The sequence below is a fragment of the Felis catus genome, chromosome E2 (assembly GCF_018350175.1).
Source record: "Felis catus isolate Fca126 chromosome E2, F.catus_Fca126_mat1.0, whole genome shotgun sequence".
In the NCBI taxonomy this organism is placed as follows: domain Eukaryota; kingdom Metazoa; phylum Chordata; class Mammalia; order Carnivora; family Felidae; genus Felis; species Felis catus.
The window spans coordinates 60,130,939-60,150,709 of NC_058382.1; the positions used below are offsets into that span (position 1 = coordinate 60,130,939).

At 56.4% G+C, this 19,771-nt stretch overlaps 1 protein-coding gene across 13 annotated transcripts in view; it reads left to right on the plus strand.

Annotated features, from left to right (window-relative positions):
* BANP (BTG3 associated nuclear protein) overlaps positions 1-19,771 on the plus strand; it is a 304,623-nt gene that overhangs the window by 84,586 nt on the left and 200,266 nt on the right. The window lies entirely within an intron of this gene.

Consider the following 19,771-nt stretch of genomic DNA (forward strand, 5'->3'; position numbering starts at 1 on the left):
TTCAGTCACTTGTTTAGATCGGAGTGCCTCGGTTTTCGGTTTCGTCTTGAAACCTGCGCGTGAGGTTTTCATCAGAGTCTTGAAGCGCCAAAAAGCCGAAGCGTTGCAGGGTTACCGAACGGTCCCCAGTTGTTGCCTCTGAGCCCTGTCTCGGAGATCGGGTTGCTGGTCAGGCCCGTACAGGTCGGTTCTCAGCAGGTTTGTGCCGCATGTTTCTCTCGGTCGGGCACGAGATGTCCTGTCTGGGTGGGAGAGGACGGGTCGTCATGTGTAGTTTATCTCCGGTTTTGACAACTTCGTGGTTTGTGTTTATACTGGGAGTGAAATTTCATCCTAATGAAAATGTTGCTGAACTTTGTAATTCGTGAGAAAGGAAAGTATGTTACATTTGATATCCTCCTCGTTCCCGTCTCTATTCCTGAGCAGGATTCCAGGAGATTTGAGAAATAATCAGGTTTTTGTAGCACGTGAGTACCGTGCCGGTGTATGATTGTAGAGCGCACGTCCCCAACACCCCGTGAGAGCGGAGAGCCCAGCCTCTGTGGACGAGACGGCAGGTGCTGCTTTTAGCTCAGGAAAGGCTCCCGTGGTGGCCGTCAGAAGAGCCCCTCTCGGAAGAGTCCGCAGACCGGAGACTTGTGTGCACAGTTACCAAGTGCTGCCTCACAGGAGTCGGCCGTCGCGCCCGGGCCTGTCCTCCGCGAGCAGCCGTCCTTTCCCCTGCGTTCGACCGTCGGGCGCCCTCCCTGCTTCTTAGCTCCCTGCTTCTTCGCCAGCGCCCTGCCAAGTCCCCACGGCTGCCATCGCGATCGCCGTCTGTGTCGCGCATAACGGTCTGTGAACCGTCCGATTCTGTTTGCCTGTGGAATCCCATGCTGCCTTCCCACCTCGGCCTGACTCTCACTGTCCGTCGTGTTCGCGGGCCTCCGGTGACCCACACGCCTTGGGGGCAGGCAGGGGCAACACTGGTGGCGGCCGGAGGAGTTTCAGGGTCCGTCACCTTGGTTCTTTTCTGAAGGAGACTCTGCTCTCTGACGGAAGCGAGCAGCGTGTGTGTTCACGTGAGGTGAGGTGAGCCGCGTGTGTTCGTGTAAAGCTGCCTTTTTCTGTCACGTCCGCCAGCTGCTCCTTTCTTGTTTGCCGTTTGTGGAAATTCCTTTCTGTTACTTTATCACTTGGCCGGGTCTTGTTCGTACTGAGTTACCCTGCTTGTGACCACTTCGTTTTTTAACTTCCCCAAAAACTTGAACAGAGAATGATGTTTCACAAGACACAGAAGAAGCCTCCACTCGCCTCGAGGTCGCTGACAGGGTGACCTAGAAGTGTGGCCGCGTCGCAGGCGGGAGCGTCCGTGGTTCACTCTCTCGCCCTCGCCCCCACGGCCCGTCGGCTCTGTCTCTTTGTGCACCGGCCTCCCCCGCCCGCAGGAGGACAGTGCCGGGGCGCGGTGGCTCCTTCCCCTCCAGACGTGGCCTCCCCAGTTGCCGCGTGATGGAGCCTTTTCCCGGCCTGGCGCGGGCGTTGGCGTTTGGTTTATCGAAGATCGGCCGGTTCCGGTTGTAGGCAGCAGAGGTGTTGAAAGGCCATCTCTGCTCTGCAGAGAGAAGAGCCTCCCTAAATTCCAGAAGCCCCCCGAAGAAAGTCACGTGTTCTTGTTGTTCTGGAGTTCACAGACCCACCGCCGGTCTCATTAGCTTCGTGTTCGGTTCTTACTCGGTAGTTCTGTCTGTCACTGGGAATCATTATGCGGCAACGCCCCAGATCCTTCCAGAGCAGCCGAGAGTCAGTCAGGGGCCAGAGCCCACACCGCCCGGCCCTCTCATTCCACTTGCTTCCTGACCGGGACCGCCGAGCCCCTCCCCATCCTGCTCCTGTGGGGCCGTGGTTGTCCTTGGTTTCGTGGATGGGACGGAGGGACACGTGTGCTGTGCTTTGCTGCCGCCGGTGGGCCCGTGAGGCCACGTCCAGAGTGAGGGCTGGCACCTTTGTCGTGGCCTCTCGGGTCGGTTGCCCTGCGTTCGCACGGCCCCGGGCTGTGGGTCTGCCAGTGCCGCCACAGACAGTGCCGTCTGTGCTCTTCGGGCTACACGGGGCGAGATCCCAGTCCTGTCCTGTGTGGGGCCCCCTGGGCTTCAGACCTCATGTGGCCACGGGGTCACGTGAGAGTGCGCCTGGCGCTTTAGAGACACGGGCTTAGGGCGCTTGTGTCGTCCCCCAAGTGTGGGAGAGAAGGGTCAGAGGAAGGACAGCTGACTTGCAGCCCGGCGGAGAACCACAGGTTTAGTTGGAAGCCGCATTCCGGGGGACGGTCACGGCCGAGAGCAGGTTCCGGGCGGCCCCAGGCCAGGTGGCATGTTCACGTTTCCTATTCTCTTCCCGGCCGTTCCTGGCTACGTGCGATGACCACTTCCTAATCCTTCCTGATCTATTTTGGGGGGAAGCTAGATGGCCAGGTTTGTTGAGGTTGAAATTAAAATGCAGCCGTTTATTCTGGTCACGGGCTCTGGGCGAGGGCGCCTTCCGGGAGTGCGACGGAGGAGCCTCAGCGCTTGTGGCCCTGTTTCCGGTGCTCCCTGGTGTTCAGAGAGGCACTTGGTTGGGCTGGTTCCTGCTGTGCTGATGTGTGTCGTCCCCAGTCTGAGCACAGGGCCCGTGGGGGTGCAGGTGACTTCTTGTACTGTTCCCGGCTCAGTGAGCGCTTCGGGGCTAACCTCTCCTGCTGTGGGAACGGAGGGCCGTGAACTTGGAACGGTGAAGCGCCGGGAGTGCCCGCGTGGTACTTGGAACCGTGGGATTTGTTTGAGAGGGTGGGCCTCGTGTAGCAGATCAGATCGGGAGCAGAGAAATGTGGAATTCTCAGGAGGAGGCCGGAGCCAGTCCTGCCCCGTAGCGATTCACAGGATGCCAGCTGGATGTGTGGATGAAGCACGGGTAAAAGTGTGAGGCGCGTGAAGTGATCTCGTGCTTAAGGGATTTCAGTCTCCTGAGTTAGCGGTTGGTATGACGGGAGGAGTTTTAATTCCGTGTGGATTTTCAGAAGATTCTGAAAAGGGAAAACAGTTCTCAAGGACTAAGAGCCCTAGGGTTGCCGTCTGCGGTGGGGTGGAGGAGACGATTGGGATGCATTGTAAAAGAGAAACAAACGATGGCCTTCCTCAGGTCCTGGGAGCTTTTTCACGGAGTGACGTGCTCACGCAGGCGGACCCTTGCTGCCTCAGGGAGGCGCTCTTGGTGCGGTGGTCGTGCCCACCCGCGCTGGGCCTCTGCTCCGGGTCCTTCCCGCTCGTCGGGCCCGTCCTTCCTCGCTCGCTGCGGCGGGTGGGCGGCCAGGGCACGTGGTGGAGCAGATGCCGGCCCGCGGGCCACGCGCCCGTGTCCACGGTGAGAACGTGGTTCTGCCCCGCGGCTCTCGCCGTCTCCCTCGTGCGCACGCACGGTCGGAGTGGGCTCGCAGAATGACAGTGGCCTCACTGCGTGCTGATTGCTTTCACGCTTTTTATTCTGTCCTGTTCTTTCTGTTTTTTTTTTTTTTTAATCTTTTTTGAAGATTGGTTGTGATGGGACACGTTAACTCGACTTTGTGACCGCAGTTTGAACAGGACCAGAATCAATGACCGCTGATGTCACTTTAAGAGCTAAGATGTTCTGAGTTGTAAGTTCTAAGATCTAAAGTTCTAAGATGTTGTCATTAAGTAATTTTTAAAACATTTACGATTACATAGCGTTTACGTCGTGGACATTAACACATCTTTCTTTTCATGTCTTGATAAAAGATAATTAGATAAAGCAGTGCATAGAAAGCTTATGCTTTTTTTTTTTTAGGGTCTCAGTTAAGTTTAAGAAAAACGATTGTGAATACTTGAACTCCAAACTCTTTTTCAGCATACTTCTGAAGCCATCTCATCTACTTCAGGAAAATTGGGATACTCTTGGTACTTGAGCATTAAAATGAAATCTTCCCGAAGGAGTCGGGAGTTGCCTTTCGTCGTCCAGGAGCCTCCACCTCCAGTGCCGTGTCACCTGGCTGCCCCTGTCGCTGGGTCTCTAGGCCTTTTGCTGCTCACGCGCGGGTGGTGTGTCCTCACCGTGACTGGGGGCTCCCGGGGAGGGGCGTGGAAGAGCTCCTCCTGCCGAGGAAGCAGGGCGGGGTCTGGGAGAGGGGCAGCCCTGTCCTGGAGGGGCAGTCGCAGCTGGTCTGTGCCGGAAGGCCCGGCTGGGAGCGGCGGTGGGGGTCAGGCCGGCCTCTGCCAGCGACAGGGGCCCCCGGCCCCGCAGCTCCTTCTGGACGTAACGTGCCTGAATCTCCTACTTGCTCTTGGTCGGAGAAAACTGGTGGTTGTGGGGCACCCCCCACCCCGGGTCGGCCCTGTGGCGCTGTCTAGGAGAAGAGGGCAGTTCTGGCAGAGAACAACCTGTCGTTTTGTCAGTTTGTCGTGTGTGTATGAGAGAGAGAGAGACAGACAGACAGACATTATTCGGAAAGCCGTGTACTTAAGCATTAGTTAATTAGGAGATACTCTGTTTCTTGTTATTATTAATGCCACGAATGAGCCTTTTAAAGAAAGAGTAGCTGAACCTGATCAGTGAAAAGCAATTTAACTTAGAAATTTAGTTGTTCAAAACGAATAAAAATTGTTTCTTACAGAAATGCCGCACGGGGTTTGGTCCTCTTAGGGAACCCTCGGCAAGTAGAAGGTGAGGTGGCACGAGGCACTGTGTTTGTGTGACCGAAAATCCCAGGTGGGGACCACGGTGCTGCCGACACAGGAGCTGGGGAGGAAGTGGCTGAGAAAACCCCCAGGCCCGTCTTTAGCAGCAGAGTCCCTTGTAGAGTGAACCTCTCGGTCAAGGCAGCCTTTTTTACGAGCGCCAGCGAGCCTTGCTTCTGTCCCTGCCCCAGGAAGCTGAGCCCGGCAGGCGTTAACGAGACGGCCCTGGAACACGTAGGCCGGTCGCAGTGGCCACGGCGTGGTGTCCGGCTCGGGCCGAACTCCTGCTTTGTCGGCCTTGCCCCTCCATGCATGGGAGGGGCTTGTAACGTTGTGTAGACGTTTTAACCTTGGCGAGACATTTAAAAAAATACTTTCAGATGAGTAACACAGGATTCGAGTTTGGCCCGGTTTTGTGCATTAGTTAAGAATGATGCGGTTGAAAATGTTTTAGGAGTCACTCTTAAATTCTAAGAAGATTGTGCCTCGGTGTCTGTCCTTTCGCCGTAACTTGTCCTGGCACAGGCAGTAAATTCCAGACTTTTGTCGCATGGCTGTCTGCGTTTCATCGTCCAGGAGCCTCATTACCTCCAGAGATGTGTCAGCCTGTTTTGTCCCGCTCCTCGTGATGCCGGCTCTTGTCTGGGGCAGGGCGAGGCCGTGCGGGCTCGGGACTCAGGAGGACGACGCTGATCTTGAGGAGAAGGGACGTTCCCTTTCCACACCGCTGCCCTTCCCGTGAGCAGACCTTCCGGGAAGCAGAGGGGCCTGTGGCCAAGAGTGTTGTTTGGCTTTCTGACTTTGAGGCAGACGTCCCAAGGTGCCTCGTAGATGTGGACTTGAAACTTTTCAGGTTTGAATGCGAACCTCACAAGTGGGGCCTGCCATAAACAGTCCCCATGAAGTCCAACAGGTCGATGTTCACCCTTGGATTCCAGGGACCCTAAGCTCGATAGGGGAGCTCAAGAAGGTGCTTGATTACCTGTCGTCTGCTGGGAGAGCTTTTTTGAGTATGGGGTGGGGGGGGAACAGGCCAAGTTCCTGTTGGAGGAGGGGTGGTGAGGACACCCAGAGCCTGCCTGGGGTTGCTCCGTCCGGCCGTGCCCTCACACCACCTCGCCTGCGGGACAGGCAGACCCGGCTCTGTGCGGGGACGTCGTCTGTGCATTGTAGAGTCTGGTAGAAGCTGTGGTGTGCGCCCTCTGTCCTGTCACCCGTCGTCAGAGCCCCACGATAAGCCCCCTGCGGCTGCGAGTCAGAGTTTGGCCCTAGCGAGACATGCTCACGGTTCAGATCCCAGCTCCTCCTGAGCTTGTCCTGGACAGAAGACTCCAGTGCGTGGTGCTTTCTGGTCTGAGATCCCAAGTGGGAACAGTGAAGGCGCCTTCCAGCCCATCCCAGACTCCCACCTTCCCAGATAAAACACTGTCAGATCTGTGTTACGTCCACAGAGGACTTATGCTCGGTTCACAGCTTTCGGGCACCAGCGTCCTGAGTACGTGGTGCTTCATGAACTTAATGCTGGTGTTTTGTGTCCTTCACAGTAATAGACCGAAGCGTTGAGGGTGAATTCTGCTGTCTCTTTATATGGCTAGGACTATGTAAGATGCCGTCTGACTTTGACTCCAGTGAGTAGTGTCCCCAGATGCTGGCAGAAGGGAACCTGGGACTTGAGGGGGGCTGACGGGCGGTACCTGTGGCCGGGCCCAGATGTGATCGTGGCTTGCCCCCACCTCAGAAATCACACACAGCACAAACACTTGGCTCTGAATTTGTTCCAACGGTTTTTAAATTTGAATGGTGAGTATTGGATAAAACCGTTGCCGAGTCTTTGTCGGGAATATTTGGATGCTCAGGGTTCAGGTAGCAACAGGTACGTGCTCTGGTTCTGATCGATTTATGTGATTGAAGCCTGGGCCAACTCACGGTAGTTTTCCAGCTCTTCCAATCAGTTGGAAGGACAACTAAAAAACTGTACCCAGTTTAAGAGATTGCAGTGCGGTTGTAGAATTAGACGTGGGAGTACAGACTCCGTGCAGAGAGGTTCAGTTTGAGTCGTGCAGGGAAGAAGCGGCCGAAGACAGAGGGCGTTTGTTCTGAAAATGTTGTCAGTGTCAGATTTGTTTCCGCGAAACGAGTTGTGATTTGAAAGTGTCAGGTATGGATGCCTGTGGCAAGCGGGACAGATGGTGGTGGTGTAGGAATACGAGCCCGCGTGGCGGACCCCCCTCTGCTGTGGGTGTTGGGTGCCGTCAGAGTGGGAGGCCGGCCGGCTTGGGTGCCATAGCAGAGGTGGGTGTGCTCTGAGGTCGCTCGCTCACTCGAGTCGTCAAGCTTCCCGCCATGTGACTTCATACCAAGACTGGACATCGCCTGTGACTCATTATGTTGCTAAACCGAAAATGCTTTATTTTCCCCTCTTAACTTCTCTGAAGTTGTTTTCTTGGGAGGTTAGATTACATCAGGCATAGGAAATGTGTTGTTTCAATTAGAGCATATTGTAATTCTGCTCAAATTGAGAACATTCTTTAGGAGAGCAATGGGGTCCCTTGCCTGCCAAGCATTTCGGTTACGTTAACGAGGATGTAAATCTTGTCTCTTGGGTTTCCTCGCGTAATTAAGGCAGAGTCAACTGGGATAAAGGCAGTTAAATATAGGCAGGGTGCTTTTCAGTTAGTATACGTACCGCTTTTGAGACATGTACTTGGTGACGATCGCTTGAGAATTTTAAGTTGCCAGTGGAACAGAGTCAGTGGTTCATCTCACTTCGTCATGGAAGTGCGGATGATGGTTGGACAGGAAGGTGCTTGTATTCCTGCAGATCGCAGACATTGACTGGCGTTGGCACGGCAGTTACAGGAGAGTCTTGGTCTAAATCTGCCAGAATTAGAACCAGTCGGGAGTGAGTCGTGATTCAGTTGCCTGAAAGCACAAACAAGCAGAAATCCGTACGTCTGGGTGACTGCGTGCATGCGTGCATCTATTGTATTTTAAACTATTTGACGCTGGTTGCGGGTGCCGAAAACCTGAGAGTAGAAGCGTAGGCAGGAGGACTTCCCCGTGCGAGGAGTTGAACCGTCACTCTTGATTCAGTCACCTCTTGCTCTACAACAAACGGCCTCAGACCTCGGGGCTGACGACCACGGCTGGTCGTTACCTTCATGACTCTGGCTTCGCTGGGTTCTGCACCGGGTACCATCCCTGGGGTCCTGGGGTCTGAGGAGGGCGCCCTGTTGAGGGTGTGCTCCTGGGGCCGGAGCTGGCCTGGCCCCTGGCCGGCGGCTCGGGCCCCACGGCATGCTGGCAGGGTTCCGAGAGGAGAAGTCATCAGCATTTGAGGACTGAGGCCATTGACCCTGCTCTCCTTGGTGGTCGGTGTGGAATGTCCGTGCCGTGATCGTGGGCTGGGAAGGATAAGCTGTGAGGTTGCCTGCAAAGAGGATCACGGCGTCTCTCGGCAGCCATTCTGTGCCCAGGGTGGCTGGACTCTGAGCCCCTTAAAGGCGGGGCCCATGTTGTAACAGGGAGGGACCCTGCCCACGTGCACAGTAGGCCTGTGGGAAGCGTGGGCTGCGGGGGCAGCACTGAGTTATGAGCACCTGAATGTTTCTGTGGAGACGTTTATTGGGTGAATCACGCAACATGCTGACGCCCCCAGAAATGACCCTGCCTGTTTAGGCTGATGGGTTGGGGGTTAGTCTGTCAACACCAGTGTCATGACCTCGGGCAGACAGAAGCCCACTCGTGTGGGGTAAATCCACACTGAGAAAGTTTGTGTGATTTGTGAAGGTGTACTCTGTTGGGGCAGCTTGGCTGAGGATAAAAGTTGAGTGCATTTTTGTAATTATACGTTGTGAAACACTTATTCAGCTGTTGAGATAGTCTTACATTTTTTTTCTGCGTTAAAAAAAATTTAGATTAAAGAAATTTTTTGCGGGGGTTGCCTGGGTGGCTCAGTTGGTTGAGTGTCCGACTTCGGCTCGGGTCATGATCTCATAGTCCGTGAGTTTGAGCCCCACGTCGGGCTCTGTGCTGACAGCTCAGAACCTGGAGCCTCCTTTGGACTCTGTGTCTCCCTCTCTCTGCCCCTCCCCCACTCATGCTCTGTCTCCCTCTGTCTGTCAAAAATAAACATAAAAAATTTTTTTTGAGAGAGACAGAGTGCGAGCAGAGAGGCGGCAGAGAGAGGGGGAGACACAGAATCTGAAGCAGGATCCAGGCTCTGAGCTGTCAGCATAGAGCCCGACATGGGGCTCAAACCCACGAGCTGTGAGACTGACCTGAAGTCTGATGCTTAACCGACAGCCACCCAGCAACCCTAAAAAATAATAGCTTTTGACTTTGTTTCTGAGACATTTTTTTTATTCTACTCATCTTGTTTCTTTGGGAGTTTAAGAAAACAAAGCAAAGGCCTAAACATGTATTCATGTGACTAGAAATAATGCTCCAGAAGGAGCGTGTTTGTGGGTAATTGGCCACCGCTGCTCGCTGATCTCAGATTCTTCTTGGAGCACCACGTCTGCGGCTCCTCTCTGCTTACTGGGTTCTTCAGCACCCAAAGACAGGCACCCGTTCCTGAGAGGGCACTGGTGCCTCTTTGCTTGTAGTTAATGTTAAGTTGTTATTAAAGACCAACACACAACCAAGAACCAGAAGTTAGTGGTCACTGACCTTGAATGTACCATAGCAAGGTTCCCCATCGTATGCGGATCACCTTTAGAAAGCTGGCCGTGCCTTGCCATCCAGAGCGCCATAAGGAGCGAGCCGTCTGCCTGCAGTGACTCAGGCACCCTTTCTGGAGCTGGACGCGTGTTTTCTCCTGTATCAGAACCTCTCTCGCAGCACGCCTGGTGAGGAGACGAGATTGCACTCAGGAGCTGGGTGAGTGTTAACGCGTGCCTCACACACGGGGTAGGAGACCCTGGCCCCTCCCGCACTGTGCAGGGAGGGGGGCCAGGGGTGGCTCTCGTGGCTCCTGGAGCCCCATCCCGGCCCCGTTCTCCAGAACACCGTGAGCACCACCAGGGCGACACGACTCCCGTCCCCTCCACCTCCACGCGCTCTCGTGCGATTGTTGATTTTCTTGAGCTGTGTTCTCATCTGTGCCCTCTCTGCCCTTTCTGGCCCTGCCGAAGTGACGGCTCTTCGAACTTCTGTTGGGGCCGAGACGACTTGAGCTGTGGAAACGTACGCGGAAACTAAGGGGCAGACGCACGGGGGCCGTTTCTGGTTATGTGGGCGTTGGGTGGGCGCTTGGGCGCGGGGCAGAGCTGTGGAGCTGCGCGGTGTCGCTTCCTGAGGCAGGCTGCACGTACAGCTTAGGATTCGGATCCAGCAGGTTTGGATTTAGGAAGATTGAAATACTCCCTTGGGACCCAAAAGTCTGCTGCTAGGCAAAATCCTATGTGTTGAGACACTCAGACCTGGGTCAGTTATGTCTCTACACGTGGGAGATCTTCAGCCACGTGGGGAATCTTTAAAGGCTTGGCCTTTGGTCACGTTGCTTAGACCACGCATCACAGAACGGTTAGCGCCGTGTCAACTGTGTGTCGGGATACCGGGTTTTGTTTTTCTGATAGTTGTAGTTGACGTCCTCAGATGCGCGTGAAAGCGTTTATAGACGTGTATAAGCTGACCGGCCTCAGTTCCCTTGCACACCTGGAGAATTCTGTGTTCTCTGCGATGACGAACACACCACACACACACTTCCTTTATACGAAAGCGAAGCGCGTCAGTAGCCTGGGCTCCTCTCGCTGCGTATTTGTGACGTCACTTTACCGACATCCAGCGGCAGGCGGACGCTCTTCAAACTCTGCACCTCTCTTGGCTTTGTTGGCGTGTGTATTCCTCCTTATACTTGAGAAGTGAATTTCCGTAGCTTTCAGAATTTTTTCTGCGAGACGAGGCCTTCTCAACCCAGCCGGAGAAGAGATGGGAAGTATTCAACATTTTACGTGGCGTAACTTTTTTTGCGGAGTGGGTGAGGAGAAGTGTGTATGTGTTGATCGTATTTGGCGTAGGTGCAGGTGTGTGCGCAAAAGGCGCATAGCAGATGTGTGTGAAGGTGGGCACACGGGAGGTGTGCAGGTGTATGCGCAGTAGGTGTGTGTGCAGAAGGTGTGCGCGCAGTGGGTGTGCGTGTGATGCTTTCCCGTGTAGCGGTAGCAGAACGTTGTGTCTCGGGAGGCCGCGGTCCGCTTTTGCTGGCTTGCCACGCCGGGGAGAACAGTCCCGACGTCTCACGTACGGGGCACACGCTGTGTCGCTTCACTTCTGATAAAAACGTTCCGTTCAAGAAAATGCGTTTCTGCGTTGCATGCCAAACACTCACAGAAATCTTGGAGAACCTGCGTAGCTCAGGGAATTAATCCCTCACGGGAAAACCTTCCCTAACTAGAAATGGTGGAAAATATAATTGAAGCCGTAAAGGCCAGAAGCGGCGAGTTTGGTGTTGATTAGTTCCAAAAACATCCTAGAGAAGTCACGGAAACAAGCACGCCTCTCCTGTCGCCTGGTTGGGGAAGCCTGGCCGGCTGGCCACGAGAGGCTGTGGGTCTGTCACCCTGTGTGAGGCGGCTGGCCTGGGTGGCGCCCCGGGGTTCCCTGCTGCTGGCTCCAGTTCTGCAGGAGGCCTTCGGGTCCCCGGCAGAGGCTTGTCGTACGAAGCAGCGTGGGTGCAAGTGGGCACAGGGCACCCGAGAGCTCGTCCTGGAGGGTCTTGGTCTCTCGTGAGCAGCACGGACAGTCGTTTCAGGCTTGGGGACGATGCGTCGGTGATGCTGGCTGTCGCTTTAGGCCCGTCGTGTGTCCTCTGACTGTCACCGACAGGTCGGTCTCGCGCCGGGCAGTGGTTTGGGTGGGAAGGATATTAACCACGTTTCGCGAGAGGTTGGATGAAGTGATTATTTAAATGTAGTTTTACAGTATTTTATGAGGCTGAAGTGTTGTCGTCTTTGAGGGGCTCAGAGAAGTTGAGGCCGAAGGAGCTTTATAACACGCAAAGCGCTTCCAACCGTGTGGCCACACCGCGTGCTGGTGGAGTACTCACGGTCCTCCCTGAGCCCCTTTGGTTGATCTCGCATCAGAGTTTTGTGACCAGTCAAGGGAGGGGTCTTCAAATCAAGGGCAGGCCTTACAGTCAGTTTCACGTGTTTAAGAGGTTGAATCAGATAGTTTTAATACCATCAGATCCACAGATTTTATTCATTTCTATTCTCTGCAGCACTTAGTACGGTATTGTTATCCGTTCTTAATGAATATTGATGAATGAATTCAGTAATGATTATTCCAAATTAGCTCTTAGTTAATTGTAAGATGTGCGGATGGAAGGCATTTCCAAACATTTTTAAGCTGTTTAGAAATGGAACATACATTCACTGATGATTTTCATCATGAGTAATAGCCTGGAAACGTATGGGAGAATACTTATCTAATGCTTACAGCTCAGTAGGCTGAAAAGTTGTGACTGCTGAGTAATTGCAAAATTCTCTTTGGTGGGATCCAACTTGTGGAAATTTTTGTGCATGAGGGAGGTGTGGTGATTTCTTTACGCTTTTCTCTCACCATCTTTTTAATGTCTCTGTTTCTCGCTTGCGGGCCTGCTGTGTCACGGGTGGCACGTTCACGTGACCGGTTGGGCAGCCGCAGTCCACAGCCGGTGCCCGTGTACCGGGCGGTCCGGCTAATGACGCAGAGCAGCTGGGGAGCATGTGAAGGGTTCTTTAGGCCCGAAACTCCCGTTCCAGGAGCCGTTCTAGTGGGACGGCTGAGAGGAAGCCAGGTCACCACCGCAGCCCTAGGAACGGAATTTCTGAATTTCTGCTAGCAGTGAGTTGGGTGGAAGGTGAGACTCTGGAAGCAAGATGGCCATTGATACCGCTATCATTGGACAGAAGTTTCCCTTCTTCCTCATCAAAGAGGTTGGGAATGAAAGAGGGACACCCGTTAGGACATTCCATTCCCCTTCTGACCAAACCTGGCACTTGCCTCGTGCAAACTCAGGTGCTCTGACAGGCCCCCTTGCGTGAAACCCGAGCCTGTGCCCCCAGCCTCCCTGTGGAAGGAGAGAGCTTAGTCAGTGGAGAACCTTCTCGGGAAGTCAGGTGGGAAGGCTGCCGTCGGCATGCTGTCGGTCTTCAGGGTCTGGAGACCTCGGGAGCACGTGGCCATCCTGTGGGACGCTGAGCAGGGAGGAAGCAGGGCCATCGAGGACCCACCCCCCGGCCGTTGTGACAGCGAGAGGCATGCCATGTGCCGAGTCTTGATGGGTAAGAGTCAAGAGCCCGCCTGGAGTCACACTGAGCCCTTGACCCATCAAATGACGAGATTACTACAGAAGAGAAAGTTTTTTGTTGTTGTTTTTTTTTTTTTTAATAATTTTTATCTTTATTTTAGAGAGAGAGACAGAGCACAAGCAGGGGAGGAACAGAAAGAGAGGGAGACACAGAATCAGAAGTAGGCTTCCGGCTCTGAGCCGTCAGCACAGAGCCCGACGCGGGGCTCGAACCTGCTGACCGCGAGATCCTGACCTGAGCCGAAGTCAGATGCCCAACTGACTGAGCCACCCGGGCGCCCCCAGAAGAGAAAGTTTTCAAGCACAGTAGAACTTCCCATTTGTTTTTAACCCACTTCGAGAGTGAACCGCCGAGTATTCAATCCATTGTGTGTTCACGAGGAGTCTTTGATCTAGAAATCCTAGATCCATTCCGACCGCGGTGCCTGGTTAACAGATTCACGCTGCTGCTTTAATGGTGAGCTGAATAACTTAACAGAATCCTACGTTGTCTCACTCACTCGTTCATCTTGGGTACCTGAGGGACAGTGAGAACGCGGGTCCTTTGCTCCCGCATCAGGAGCCCGTGATGTGCAGTTGTCCCGCTGGCAGAGGGGCCGGGCACACGGGACCACGTGGGCCGCGTCTGCAGATGCCGGAGGCTCCGCCCTGGACTCCGTGAGGATTAGGTTTAGAAATTTGCGACGGTCCGTAGCAGGGCCGGTGCGAATGCCAGTGTTAACGCTTTGCACAGTTCAAGGGCAGAGGTCGGCTTCTGACCCGGTAACATCACAGAGTCAGCGTGGTTTCCACCCTGTTCTGAGCAGCCAGAAAGGTTCCTGGTTTCCTCTCACACAGGTGAAAAGGGGAACACCTGGAAACACTTCGTGAAACACCACCGTGTCTCTTTTCTGTCCTCTGAGGATCGTCTGTAGTTCGAAGATGAAAGGGGCAACACGCCGCGGGGTTCGGGTGGGAGAGCGAGTGTAACATCCGAGACCGTCAGGCTTGCGTGTGTGCGTGCGCGAGCAAGAGGGAGGCAGGGAGATGAGCCTACTGAACTGACGGCTGCTCCGTGCACAGCATACGTTAAGGAGGTGGAAAAACGATCGAGGAATTATTTTCTCGTGCGAACAAATACGGTCCCTTACTTTCAAAATCCAGGCCATTATTTCGTGTTGACTCCCAAAGTAAAACAAAAGCTTGGACAGCGACCCAGACTGAGTTTTAATTCTGTTTTTTCCTCTGTGCCTCTGAGCGTGTGCAGTTGCTGTCACCAGCGGTTCTCCCTCCCCGTTTCTGCGTCCCGAGACGTACACGGCACTCGGCGTCAGGGACGGTCCCGCGCCCACCGTCGAAAGTTGGCCTGAGCCCTGAGTTGGGTGCTCTAGCTGGAGAAGAGTGAAGATGCGTGTGTGCGTCTGAGTTTGCAGCGGAAGCCTGGGGAAAGGTAGCGGTCAGGGCGCAGACCCATGCCCCCCGTGATGGCTGCCGCTGCCTGTCCCCGGATGCAGCCGCTCCCCGGGAGTGGTGCCGGTAGAGTGACACGCAGACCACCTGGGCCACACGGCCAGACGCGGGCCGCCAGCTGCTGGACACCGGGTGCGCCCGTGGTGTGCAGGGGTCTCGACGAGGTTCTGAGAGGGGCCGGTTAGTGGGCGGTTCGCTGAAGTAGGAGGGGAAACCTTGGCTCCTTAAAAATAGGCCTTCGTTGGGGCGCCCGGGGGGCTCAGTCAGTGGAGCGTCCGACTTCGGCTCGGGTCGCGATCTCACGGTGCATGAGTCTGAGCCCCGCGTCGGGCTCTGTGCCAACGGCTCGGGGCCTGGAAGCCGCTTCTGTTTCTGTGTCTCCCTCTCTCTCTGCCCCTCCCCTGCTCATGCTCTGTCTCTGTCTCTCAAAAATGAATAAACGTTAAAACAATTTTTTTTAAAAATAGGCCTTCGTGGGGTAACCAGTGGGTAAGTCTTTCTGAGAGAATTTTCTTCCATTTGGGGTGATGCCCCATCAGCACCCGAGGGAGAAACGGTCCGTGATCAGAGGTGTTTTGGCAAACGCCCCATCCGGTGGCCGTTTCTGCCTCTCAATTAAGGCTGAGATAGCAAGGATTTAGCTCAACGGTCCTCCTTAGCATTTCAGAGTCCACTGAGGCTTTGAGGGTCCCAGGCCCACGTCATCCTCACTGTTTCCTGACCGCCTCAGTTACCCACACGTGATTGGATCAGGCCGCGTGGTGCGAGGGGCCGGCGGGGGGGAGTCGGCAGAGCTGTGCTCTGAGCTGCTTCTGTTTGCTCGTGTTTCTGCTGGCCTGCGGTGCTGAGACAGAAGTTAGCCTCGGAGGCTCTGCTTCCTCCCTGGCAGAGTGCAGCTGATGGTGACAAGCAAGGTGACCTCCGTGCCAAATGCCCGCGCTGCGGACTCAGGCTGGGGCCCCCCGCCGGTCCTGCCGCCTTGGCGCAAACTCACTGGCTCTGATGGACCTGCTCACCTTTAGGCTGAGCGATGATTGACAGGGGCCCTTCTGATGACCGAAATGTTACCTATGTGATCCGACAGCTATGGGCAGCGTGCAGGACATCCTCGGGAGAGGACACGCTGGGGCCGGGCAGGACGCTGACGTCCCTGGTTAGTGGCTGCTCTCCTGTGGCTCCGCGTGGGTTTGGCCAGTGCACAGGTGCCGGGGGAAGGAGCCCAAGCTCCACGCCTCCCTCTGCTGATCCGCCCTGGGCCGCGGCCCAGCCACGCCCTCAACCAGGGCACGGCTTCCGCTGCGTGGACTCCCCTCCGGAGGAAGTTCTCCTTGCCATCCGGTTATCTGTGGTGGTTTTCCGTCTCCAGGGCACGGTGGTGCCGCGAACACAGCCCGTGCTGTGCGTGGTGGAGGAGCACGTGGTCAAGTAGGATGTGCCCTTGCTCCTCCTGAGCGTCTGCACTCTCCTCTGCAGAGGCAGCCCACCCCCGGCCAAGTGTGAAGCTGCTATTTGGGTGGTATTTGACTTGGAGAAAGCGGGGAGAAGTGCTCTACACTGGAAGGTAACACGTTTGCGCTGCGTCTGACGCCTGGTGTCCGTTCGCCTCACCTCAGGTGTCCCCTCCACCGGGCTGTTCCGTGTCAGCATCCTGCACATGATCGTGGTCCCGGGAGGGTGCGGGTGGGCCAGGATGCAGGTCCCTGCTCCTGCTGAGTTGTTCAAGGTCGACCCTGCAGACCCTGGGCCACGACGAAAAGGCCCGTGTCCTTGCCTGTCTTTCGTTGTCCACTTTCTGAACCCCGGAGGCCAGAAACGAGGTGTCGCACATCAGAGGGCCGAGACAAACGCTCTGTGACACCCCTGGTCACTGTGCTCGGAGAGACCTTCTTCCTGGAGTTGGGATTCAGGGTCTTGTCGGAGGGGTTTTTCCTAAGTGGAACTTGAGATGTGTGTGGGCGAGGTCTTTGAGGAACATCCAAGAGCACGGTGCGTGTCTATGACGTTCCTTCTGTTTAAAAGTCCTGGAAAATCAGCCCCGGTGGGTCTCGAACCCAAGGCTGATGTATCAGAGGTGCCCATGGGTCCACTGGTGGGTGTTTTCTTTCACAGCCGTCTCTGAACTCGCCTGCAGCGCCTTGGCTGCCCTCTCACCCGGCTGGTCTTCTGGGGATTGGACAGTTCTTAAAATTCCGTCTCCTGAGGGCATCTTTCCCGCGTCCCTGGGAGGAAGGGGAGGTCTGCCCGCTGTCTGCCTCTGTCTGCGTGTGGGCGGCTCTGACTACTGCCACAGACCCTGATGTCTCACAGGCCCGGAGGCTGTTGGTCTCACATCAGGAGCCTCTGCCCGAGGGTCGCACCGCCTTCCTTGGCACACGCGTACGGAGGTCTCCCCCTCCTAGAAGGGCACTAATCACGTCTCGGGGTTTCACCCGCCTGACCTGATCTCCGGACATCGTCACACGAGAAGTCGTGGCTTCGACATAGGGATTTGGGGCGGGACACAGACACTCATCCCATAGCACCTGGTCTATTCCCAGAAAGGATTTGGGACATTGTGACGGATCTCTGGGGGTTTGTGGCTGCTTGTCCTCGGACGCTCGCTTGTGAGCAGACAGTAATCCTCCCGTACCTCACTTCTTCACCCTGGAGTTCTCAGACGCTGCCCCCAGTGTCCTGGGGGAGGGCTCAGGCCCAGGGGGGCGCAGGGTCCAGTGTTCGCCCTGCGCTGGTTCCAGGAGGAGCATGCCCTCCGCACATGGGGGGAGGTGCCTCTTCTGCAGGTTAACAGGGTAATGAGAGCTGGGTCCAGAACGGGCCGGTTCCTAATGGAAAATTGGAACGTGACTGTTTAAGAGACCATCGCCTGTTTCGTCTTGATTTTGCCGGGTTTCTCACAATTGCCCTTAAGCAACGTGAGCATCTTCAGAGTCCCGCCGGCGTCCAGCTGGTCTTGTCCGCAGCCCGGCCCTGCCGTCGTCTTGCCCGTGTGCCTCGGCCAGTGGCATCTCCCGCGCGCCGGCCGTGTCCGTGGCCCGCCCGGACCCCCTTGCCTGTTTGCACGCTCGGGGGCCCCCGGCCCTGCCAGTGAGGAGAAGCCTGTGGGTTGGCCCTGTGGGAGGGCCGGGGAGAAGGCTGCCCCCCGAGCCACCCGGAGGCCCTGCGTGTGAGCGCCCGGCAAGGGTGGGGGACAAGAGAAGAGCCGTCGGCACTTTCTCTGGAAGGAAGGGGCCTGAGCTCCGTCAACCGGAGACTTGACTGGGCGGCCCTGGGCATGGGGTTACTGTGATCCAGCCGAGGGTCTGAAGGTCGGGAGTCTGTTCCCGAGCTACCACCCCACGATCAGCGCCCCCCAGTGCGTGGTTTAGACAGCAGTGTGCTCTCTCACAATCGGGCGGCCTGAGGTCTACTATTCATCGGGGCTGCGTTCCTTCTGGAAGCTCAGGGGGGCATCTTTGCCTGCCGCTCCTGGGGGTTCCAGGCATCCCTGGGCTGCGGCCACATCCCTCCACCGCCTCCTCTGTGGTCACGTGGCACCCTTCTTCCCACGTGGTCCAAATGTCTCTCTTCTTAGGAGGACGGGTACTTTTGGATTGGGGCCCGCCCGACTCCCACATGACTTCTGCTTATAGCTTAATCTCATCCTCCCGGATCCTGGGTCCACATTTTATTTACTCGCTTTTTAAAGTTTATTTATTTTGAGAGAGAGCGTGCGCAGGGGAGGGGCAGAGAGAGAGAGGAGGAGAGCATCCCAGGCAGGCTCCACGCTATCAGCACGCCATCAGGGCCACGTGTGGGGCTCGATCCCACGAACCTGAGATCGTGACCCAAGCTGAAGTCAGACACCTAACCGACCGAGCCGCCCAGGCGCCTCCACGTTTACAGGTCCCCCTTACAGGTACTGGAGCTCAGGATGTGGACGTTCCTTTTGGGGGACACAGATGGACCCGCCGCGCCCCTTCTCGGACCCGCGTGCCCTCGAGGTGTGTAGTGACCGGAGGTCCGGGCTGCGGAGCAAGCCACTGTGAGGTGCCGGTGTGCGGTGACGTGCCGGTGCGGCGGGGCCTTGGGGAGCGGCCTGAGCCTGCCCGCCGTGTACGCGTGGCTGTCCTTCAGGGAACACGCGGGGACGTGTGGCGGGGGCCGTTTTGCATGTGCCTCCCGGTGCCGGAAGTCAGGGTGTGCTTTGGGACTGGGCTGTGGGGTCGGGGCCGGACGGGGCGAGGTGTCCGTCCCTAGACGTTCTCTGCTTGGTGTGCGGTAACCCTGGCTCAGCAGAGATAGCCGTTTCTGAACCTTGCTTTGCGCAGAATGAAGACGCCGTGCCGACTGGGGCCACGGCACCCGGTGTGAGGCACGTGCAGGCGCGCGTTAGTGGGCAGCTTGTGTGTGTGCCTCCTCCGTGACGGACTGTTCGCGTCTCCCTGCGGACGCACGTGCGCCTGTGACAGGCACCCGTCCGGGTCTCGTCTTTCCCTCCAGAGCCTGCGGGCCGCACCCTCCCTGTGCCACCTCTGGCTTCCCCGGAGCTGGCAGGTGTTAGTCGGCATTTGCAGCTCCCCTGAGACACAGGTGCTCACAGACGCTTCCCACAGAATTGAGCCCAGTAGGAAGGTGGCATCGCTCCTTCTAGTTCTTTCTTTGGCCGCACGGTGAGCACAGCGAGAACTTTGCTTGTTCTGTGCAGTGAGTTTCTAAATCAGCGAAGTGACCAGAGCCACGGGAGCGGGAGCAGAAGCAGCGTGCGTGGCCGTGGCTGCCGCTTCAGCTCGTCACGGTCGCAGAGTGTGCAGGTTGGCAGGCCGGGTGCCCCCAGGCACCCCTCCCTTTCCCGAGTGGGTGTGACCGTCGCTGCGCCGGGTTGAGAGTCACAAGATACACAGAACTGTCTTCTGTGTCGCCTGCTCCCCGTCCACCCCGTGCGCCCCTTCTAGAAGCCAGGGGCCTGAGACCCACGGGCAAAACTGGAGGTCTTTGGACTTGACTTTGAATCATTACCCTCCCCAGACCCCGCCCCGCCCCAGTCTACTAGGAGGTTGTAAGACACGTGGTTAAGATTTGTTCCCAGGAATGCTGTCCTATCTGGAGTGACGGGCGACGTGTACCAAGTGTCTCCAGACGTCCGTCTCTGCTTTACTGTGTTTCTTCGGGTTTTGCTTTGCTTTCTCCCCAGAATGCGTTGGAGGTTTGGGCTCCGATGCTGGAACAAGCCGCAGAGCGGGCGGCACAGACTCTTTATCGCTGCCTGCCGCCTAGCGTCCTTACGTGAGCGGGGTCCGGACGCCGGCCCCTGGGGCCCTCCGACCCGCAGGCCTCCGAGGAG